The sequence below is a fragment of the Borostomias antarcticus genome (genome assembly GCF_949987555.1).
Source record: "Borostomias antarcticus genome assembly, chromosome: 24".
Lineage (NCBI taxonomy): Eukaryota > Metazoa > Chordata > Actinopteri > Stomiiformes > Stomiidae > Borostomias > Borostomias antarcticus.
The window spans coordinates 3,985,638-3,995,334 of record NC_140257.1 but is presented as its reverse complement, the minus strand read 5'-3'; positions in this window follow the sequence as shown (position 1 = coordinate 3,995,334).

Genomic DNA, 9,697 nt, shown 5'->3' with positions numbered 1-9,697 from the left:
TCATGATGGGGCAGGTGTAGTCATGATGGGGCAGGTGTAGTCATGATGGGGCAGGTGTAGTCATGATGGGGCAGGTGTAGTCATGGCCGCCTTTCTCCTCTCTCTTTTTGCCAGATGGTGTTTTCTTCTGTTCTCCTCTGCCAGCTCTGCTCCTTTGTGACAGAGTCCACGCCAGGAGGAACGATCTGCATCAACAGCTTTCATGGCAGCAGGCTGTATCTCACACGTCTTTAGGAGGGTCTTGAGCTGGTCTTTCAGCCTCTTCTTCTGGCCCCCTGCAGAGCGTCGGCCTAGGTGGAGCTGGCCATACAGGGTTTTGCGCGGGAGGCGACTGGGTGGCATTCTGGTGACATGGCCGAGCCATCTGAGTTGGTGAAGCATGATGGTGACCTCTATGCTCCTGCAGCTGGTTCGCTGAAGGACCACAGTGTGTGGAACACGATCCTGCCACGTCACCTGTAAGATGCGTTGGAGGCACCTTATGTGAAACGCCTCCAGCATCTTGAGATGGCGAGCATAGATTGTCCATGTCTCACAACCATATAGGAGGGTTGTGATGCAGATTGCCTTGTAAACTGAGACTTTGGTGTGGAGGTGGAGGTTATTGTTGTTAAAGACTCTCTTCCTCAGTCGCCCAAAGGAGGATGAGGCCTGTTTGATCCGGTTTTGTATGTCCTGGTCGATGCTGCAGTCTTCTGAGAGGAAGCTTCCAAGGTATTTGAAGTGTGGAACGATGGTGAGTGGGGAGCCTTCCACGGTGAAAGTTGGAGGTCTCTACGGGGGTTCTGATGACCATTGTCAGAGGACTTCTGTCTTGGATACATTAACAGACAGTCCCATTCTGTTGCTTTTACAGCAGCTACAATAGTGGCCTGCAGGGCTTCTGCTGTGTGCACCACAAGGGCGCAGTCGTCAGCATGCTGGAGTTCAGACAGACTGGAGCTTAGTTGTTGCTTGGAGCCTCCTGATGTTGAAGAGGCTCCGGTCCAGCCTGTAGTCCAGGGGCACCCCACTCCCCTCCTCCATTTCCTTGTGCAGAAGTGTTGTGACGCATAGGAGAAAAATGTTGAGGACCGGGGCAAGAGTGCACCATTGTCTCACACCAGTTGCTACTCCAAAGGGGGCAGATTCAAGTCCACCTATCGTGACCTTGGCCATCATCCCATCGTGAAACTGCCGCAGGATGTTCACGAACTTCGCCGGGCAGTCATACTGCAGGGGGACTCTCCACAGGAGGTCACGATGTACGGTGTCAAATGCCTTGGAGAGATCCACAAAGGCCATGAACAGGTCTGGTTTTTGTTCGCGACATTTTTCCTGCAGCTGTCTTGAGCAGAAGATCATGTCCACTGTGCTGCGGTTTTTCCTGAATCCACACTGGGATTCCGGTAACAGGGCTTCAGTGATGTTGTTGGTGAATGATGAATGAATTGAATGATGAATGAATTGATGATGTTCATCCTGAAACTATGTCACTTCCTTTTTCACGTTATAACCTATCTACCTCGTCCTCAAGTGAACTCACACAAGCCCGGATTCACTTCCTGTGCTCTTGTCCGAATCTGCAGAATCGTAACATAGAATAAACTATTGTCTTTGTTTAAAACCAGCTTGACCGACCACTCAGCGTGTTCTTTGAAATCTAAACTAAACCAAGTAAGTTTTTCATTTACAGGCCTCAAAATGTTCTCCCCATCTCTGGACAATCAATGTTTGATCCTTAATGAGGGAGGATTCATCAGCAGTTCTGAGAGGACAGACAGTATGGGTTCTTGGACCATGGATGGACTTTATTGCATCGTAAAAATTGTGCATATCATATCATCAATCACTCAAGTTTAAATATGAAATCCAGATGTGTTGCTATAATAATCCACCAAAAAATCACTCAAGTTTAAATATGAAATCCAGATGTGTTGCTATAATAATCCACCAAAAAATCACTCAAGTTTAAATATGAAATCCAGATGTGTTGCTATAATAATCCACTTTTTTTTAATTTAAAAATCCCCCCCCCCGATATCATTTCTGACCCACAGGGTCGTTCCATTATTGTAACCGGCTCTCTGTCTCAAATGTCTAATTCTGGTCAACGTCTACGCCCCCAATTGGGACGATGCCACATTTATAACCAAGCTCTGCTCTTCATTCCCCACACTCAACTCTCACCACTGAATGTTTGGGAGAGACTTGAATTGTATGATGAACCCAGAATTGGACCATTCCAATCCAAAAAATGCCCCCCTCAAAAATGCCCAAGGCTCTATCAGCATATATGAGTCTGACAGGATGTGTAGATCCATGGAGATTTCTTTACCCAAGGGCCAAGGAATTTTCATTATTTTCTCATGTTCATCACTCATACACCACAATAGATTATTTTTTTAACACTTTACAATAAGGGTACATTAATAAGCATTAGTTAATGCATTATTAAGCATTAAGTAACAGTTAACTAATGTCTCTATTAACCATTTACTAATGTTATTTATGTTAACTAAGGTTAACTCACCTAACCCTAACCCTAACTAAGGTATTCATTAACATTAGTAACCTAACCCTAAATAAGCGTTAGTTAACAGTTAACTCATGTTTTTTGTGACCCTTATTGTAAAGTATGAGACATTATTTTTTTATTGACAAAGCCCTCCTTTCTGTTTGTTTCATTGCAGACACCAATACAAACCTGTCTTCTGATCAACTGATGTTTCAACTAAACTACAAACAACTGTTTACATTACCCTTCAAAACACCCATGATGCTCACACTACTTTTTCAATAACAACAGTAAGACATTTGGGAACACTGGGGGTTTAGATACAATCCAAAACAAGAGCTTTTGTTGAAAATGTTGTGGATGTTTTTTACTTGTTTTATATTTCTTTAGAATGTTCCTAATATTAGTTCTGAATATTTTAATGAATATTGTAATGAAATAGAATGTGTTAGAATCCCTGTGATTGGTAGATCCATTCATTATTTACTAGGCACTGTGTTATGGTTCAGGCCCGGTCCGCCCCGGCTCGCCCTCTGTTCCCAGTCTGGACCCTCGCCCCTGCCCCTGACCCCTGGTTCATTCTGCTCATCCCTGCCCCTGACCCCTGGTTCATTCTGCTCATCCCTGCCCCTGACCCCTGGTTCATTCTGCTCATCCCTGACCCCTGACCCCTGGTTCATTCTGCTCATCCCTGTCCCTGACCCCTGGTTCATTCTGCTCATCCCTGTCCCTGACCCCTGGTTCATTCTGCTCATCCCTGCCCCTGACCCCTGGTTCATTCTGCTCATCCCTGTCCCTGACCCCTGGTTCATTCTGCTCATCCCTGTCCCTGACCCCTGGTTCATTCTGCTCATCCCTGCCTGCTCTGGGTCCAGACCCTCGCCCCTGCCCCCACCCCCCCCCCTGAGCTCCTCCCCTCCCAGTGACTGTCCCTGAGCACCTCCCCTCCCAGTGACTGCCCCTGCACTACCCCCAGAGACTATTGTACACTTTGTCCACATTGTCACTTGGTTTTGTTCTACCTCCTTGTGTGTTTGGTCTTGTGTTCGTTGTCTTGTCTTCCATGTTGGTTTGTGTCCTCCCAGCCCCAGCTCTAGACACCTGTCCCCTCACTAGTCTCACGTCACTCCAGTCCCTCCTCTCCTGGCCCTTTAGTTCCCCCCTCTAGTTTTCTGCCCAGTCCCTTTCCCTGTCCCAGCCTCGTTCCCTGTTCCCTTCCCTTGTGTCCTTGTTCCTGTGTCCTTGTGTTGGTGTCTTGTTGGAATCCCTCCATGTCCTTGTCTGGGTGATTGTCTGCACCTGTGTCTCGTTATGTCTTGTTGCACACCTGTACGTTGTTCCTTGATTGTTCTCCCAGAGTATATATGCCCTCCTGTTTCCTTTGTTCTCTGTCGGTTCATTGTCAATGTTAGTGCGTGTTTCCCCTGTGTTTCCTCCCGGGATTATTTTGGATATTAAAACCTATTTTGAACCTGAGCTGCTTGCCTGCCGTCTGCTTTTGGGTCCTACCTCCACCAGCCTCAAACCCTAACAAGGCTACATTCCCACCGCAACCACAAGGTGCACGCTAAACACAAGGGTGAATTCAAGACATTGTCTATAAGCACAACCTGGGACTCACGGCGGAGCAACAGAAGGATGTGGGAGCAATATTGGAGGCACTCGAGAGATACTTCACACCCACCAAGAATGTCATCTTTGAGAGATACGTCTTTGGCAACCTCAAACAAGAGGAAGGAGAGCTTGTGGATGCTTTTGTCACTAGACTGAGAGAAAAGGCTGCCTCATGTGACTATGGAGCTTTGAGAGACGAACTCTTAAGGGACAGGCTTGTCCTTGGGATAACTGACGAGGGCGCTAGACGACGTTTGCTAAGAGAAAAGGACCTGAAATTGGATGAGGCTATTAACATCTGTCGTGCAGCCGAGGTGATGGACAATAAGTTAAAATCCATGTCACTGGTCAGCTCTGGGCCTGGGGAGAGCATTAATGCAACACATGTACAGCGACAAGGACGGAGGTCTACCAACACATCTGCACAGCCACACGGCATGAGAGGCACAGGGGAATGCAAGTACTGTGGCACACTGCACAAACGTGGGCGAGACCTGTGCCCCGCATTTGGAAAATCATGCCGCTTATGCGGCACTGCTAATCACTCAAGTATGCATGAAAAGAGGCCAGCAGGCACGTCAGTTGAACGCCGTGGATGACCCGCCGCTAGGGGACCCGGGTGACAGCGACCGTGATGAGAGAGACGTGTATTCAGCAGAGAGCTTGGGGGCAGTGAACACTCAGGGGAAAGAGTGGTTTGTCAACCTGCCTCTACACAGAGGGGTCCAGAGGTGCCAGCTTGACTCTGGAGCCACCTACAACGTGATGAGCATCAAGGACAAGATGAGACTAGCGCCTAGAATGCGTCTTCGGAAAAGTCTCACCAGATTGAAGCTTTACAACAGTGAATGGATGACCTCGATGGGAGTGTACAGCACACAATGTGTCGTTAGGGGCAAAACGCACATGCTGGACTTTGAGATCGTGCGTACTAGCCAGAAGCCCTTGCTTTCAGGGGAGACATGCGAGAGACTTGGTCTGATACGTTTCACCATTCCAGAAGAGCTGAACAAACTGGAACATTGTCAGATGGGTGAACTAACTAAAGAATGTCTCGTTAGCACCTACCACGACGTGTTCACGAACCCTGTCGATTCTCTGCCAGGTGATGTTCACTTTGAGCTGGATAACACTGTGGCGCCTGTGCAGTGCGCTCCAAGGAACATCCCGGTAGCCCTCAGGGAAGCTGTTCGAGCGCAGTTGGATCATCAGTACGAGAAGGATGGACACTTAACCACAGTCACTCAACCCACAGACTGGATTAGCAATCTGGTCATAGTAAAGAAGCCAGACAAATCGCGGCTTTGCGTTGACCCCAAGCCCCTTAATCGAGCTTTAAGGCGGTCCCACTACCTCATGCCCACTTTAGATGACGTGCTGTACAAGCTGCCGAAAGCACGTATCTTCATCCTGGTGGATGCACGAGATGCATTCCTTCAGTGTCGCCCGGATGAGGAGAGCAGCCTGATGACAACATTCTTGACGCCATGGGGTAGGAAACGGTGGCTGAAACTTCCTTTCGGTGTGTCTGTCGCACCAGAGCTGTACCAGAGGAAGCAGCATGAGCTTCTGGCCGGGTTGAAAGGGATTGAGCCCATAGCCGATGACATCCTCATAGTGGGCTGTAGGGACACAGAGGAGGAAGCCATTCGCGACCATGACACAAACCTCATCGCTCTGATGGACAGATGCAGAGAAGTGAAGCTGAGGCTGAGCCTGAAAAAGCTCGAGTGAAGGAGGTCCGCTTCCACGGCCATGTGCTCTCAGCGGAGGGTCTCAAAGCTGACCCTGACAAGGTCAGGGCGGTTCTCGACATGCCTAACCCCACGTATGCGAAGGGGGTTCAGCTGTTTGTCGGGTTCGTGAACTACCTGTCCCGGTTCATGCCACGCTTGTCAGAGGTGTGTGAACCGCTGAGAAGATTACTGGACAAAGATGTGCTGTGGCACTGGCTGCCCAAGCATAATGCTGCTATGAAGGAAATCAAGACGCTCGTCACGGCGGTGCCAGTCCTACGATATTATGATGTCAGCAAGCCGGTCACCATACAGAGCGACTCCAGCCAGACCGGTTTGGGCTGCTGCTTGCTCCAGGAAGGACAGCCGGTCGCGTTCGCCTCCCGTGCGCTGACCCAGACGGAGCAGAACTATGCACAGATTGAAAAGGAGTGTCTGAGCATAGTATTTGCCTGCCAACGCTTCCACTACTACCTATATGGGAGGGGTGATGTGACTGCAGAGACCGACCACCGCCCGCTGGTGTCCATCTTCAGTAAGCCCCTCCTCAGTGCACCAAAACGCCTTCAGAGCATGCTCCTCACACTGCAGAACTACTGCCTCACGGTGGTATACAAGCCAGGCCCTGAAATGTACTTAAGTGACACGCTCAGCAGAGCCACCACCCCGCCACAGAGAACAGATACCGTGTACCGACATGAGATGGTCTGCAGCATGCAGCAGGAGCAGTATGACGCGGCAGCCATTCAGCAGGCAGACTATCTGAACGTCACCAGCCAACGCCTCGCACAGATTCGAAAGCACACGGAGGAGGATGTGTGTCTCCAAACACTCAAGTCAGTCGTGCTTGAGGGATGGCCGGAACAAAAGGAGGAGAGCCCCATAGCCATCAGGGAATGCTGGGCCATCAGAGATGAAATAAGTGCACAGGACGGTGTGCTCTTCAGGAGCCAGCGCGTCATCATTCCGAAAGCTATGCGTCCTGAGATGCTGAAACGGATCCACTACAACCATGTGGGGGGCGAGGCTTGCTATAGGCAGGCCCGAGATACACTCTACTGGCCCAATATGCAGGGCGAGATCAAGGACTATGTACAGCAGTGCTCCGTGTGTAATGAGTATGCACACGAACAACAGAAAGAGACCATGATGTCGCACCCACTCCCCACACGTCCCTGGCAGCTGGTGAGCATGGACCTGTTCAGCTATGCAAAACAAGACTTCCTGCTCATGGTGGACCATTACTCCGACATCTGGGAGATCGACCTGCTACCTGACCTGTCAGCAGAGACAACGATCCGAAGATGCAAGGCACAGTTTGCACGCTATGGCATTCCAGACAGGGTCATTTCTGATTCTGGAAGTCAGTTCGGATGTGGAGAGTTTCGGGCATTTGCAAGAGAGTGGGGTTTCGAACATGTCACGTCCTCGCCGAGGCACCCAAAAGCTAACGGCAAAGCAGAGTCTGCAGTGAAGATTGTGAAAAGCCTCTGCAGGAAAGCAGATCGTGCCAATGAGGACCCCTGGAAGGCTTTTCTACATTGGAGAAACACGCCCACGGAGGGCATGCGCTGCAGTCCAGCACAACGGCTGATGTCACGGAGGCTGAGGACTCTTCTGCCTGTGGCCGACCAGCTACTAGCGCCTCAGGTCGTCACTGGGGTTCCCGACAAGCTGAGAGTGAGACATCAGGCAGCTAAGCTAGTGTATGACAGATCGGCCAAGGATCTTTCAGTGCTGAACATCGGCCAGCCCATAAGGATGAAGCCGCTCCCAGGAGACAGGACGGGCCGATGGAGGAGAGGTGTATGCCTGCAGCAGGTGGGACCTCGGTCCTATCTCGTCAACGTGGAAGGAACTACGTATCGTCGCAACAGGGTTGATCTCAGACCAGCGGAGGCTGCCCCTCCCCATCCGGCCGCCCACCCGGAACAGCCACCTGAGCCCGGAGACGCACATGTGAGCAGGGGCGGCGCCGATGAGGTCGTCAGCAGCCCTGGGGTGTCTTCAAGCTTGTCAACCCTGAGGTCGCCGCCTTCTTCACCACAGACTGTGAGCACACCATGCCGTGAGTTACAGGGCCGGGCCTTCTCCCGGAGCGGGAGGCTGATTAAGCCTCCAGACAGACTTGACCTCTAGGTCATACACTGAACTGAGAGTGGAACACACAAACACACGTATACAGACACAGGAGAGGGATGATTGGGAAACAAAAGAAAAACAATTTAAAAAAAAGAATGAAAAGAGAGAGTAAAGAAAACTGATTATGTGCTCTGATGCTGTTATTTTTATACAATTGCTGGTAATGTTCTGGTTGCTAGTGATTAATTGATTGTCTCTGTTTAGGTGCACTATTTGATATTGGGATGGGAGAATTAGTGTTCAAATGGTTAAGAGCAAATGTTGTTATTTTTGTATTGATACTTTACTAAAGGAAGGGAGATGTTGCAGGGTGTCTTATGTTATGTAGCCAACAGCCCCACCTTGTGGGCGTGGTTATATATATACCTGCCTCACGTGTTATGCCCCAGATCTGTTATGTGCACGGCCGACTAATACATGGCATTTACAGACACAGCCCGACTCTGTCCTTTATTCATGCACATGCACTCATAACAGTAGGCCACGTGCGCTATTTATGAGCGTCAGCCGTGTTGCAGGTGAAACCCTCATTGGAGCAGCCAGATTCATTGATTGCGGTGGGTGTTCATTCATAATTGCTATCAGCCGGTTCCCAGGACAACACCCACGTCTTCAATTGGGATGCATCAGTCAAGCACAAGCACCATAATGCCCCACCCATTACAATGACACGCCCATACGCACAGTTAGACTTTCTGATCAGGGGGGCAGTTGCCAAAAGAGAGATGATAATAGAGATGGAAATTCGTCCTCCTCCAATGCGACTAAAGCCCCACGCCGATGTTTGTAAGGCTGAGGGCTCATGCCATGCTGATGTCCCAAGATCGCATTAAGTAGCTGCAGTGTATTTCAAATGCACAATCTTCTTGTAGAACAGAACTTCAAGGAGGCCAAAAACGTTGAATCATCACTTTATTGAGCATGCCTACCACAGGGCCGAATCTTTAGGCAAATACTAAAGTTTCTCTTACGAGGTGGCGAGCTTATATCCTGGCTTCAGGCCAGGAATCACATGACAAACAAATTTGCATACAAACAATGTTCATAAACCCCAGTTATGGTCACAAACGGTTGAACTAGTATTCTAAAGGGTCAATGGGTCATCTAAGCTCTGGCCCCTCTTCAGACAGTGGGGCTGCTTGAGTTCTTCCTGTATCCTCCTAGGATCGCGTTACAAACTGTAGGCTACTGACTTCAGAGGTGAACTTTAGGTCACGCTGACCCAGAGACAGGACAAAGGAATGCTGACTCAGGGGCAAAGACCTAAGTGAACTAAAGTGAAGTTTATTCTTTATTCTTAATAAAATGATTACTACATGAGAGTAATACAAATGTATTGATGTAATACAGTATAATACAGTATAAAATATACTCCATAGCCTAGGCTATAGACTACATGCATCGTGGTTTTTCACATCGCCTATAGCTACCCCAGTTAAAGCAGCTAAATGCCTTCCCAAAGGCCTGGTTATAACAATGTTGTCGTTTTAAGTTCCCATTTTTGGTCTGGCTTGATGCTGGGTGTGTTTTTAGACCAGTGCTGTTCACCTGGGTGAGAGAGTGAATTGGGGATGGAAAGAGAAGTCGCAGGCTCTTTTATTTTATTTTTTTAAGTCTGTGTTTACCCCAGAATTTGATGGTGCGTGTTCTGAGTTGTGATTTTCTGGGGAGGAAAGTTGGCCTTTCCTAAATGGTTGTGGTTTTATTG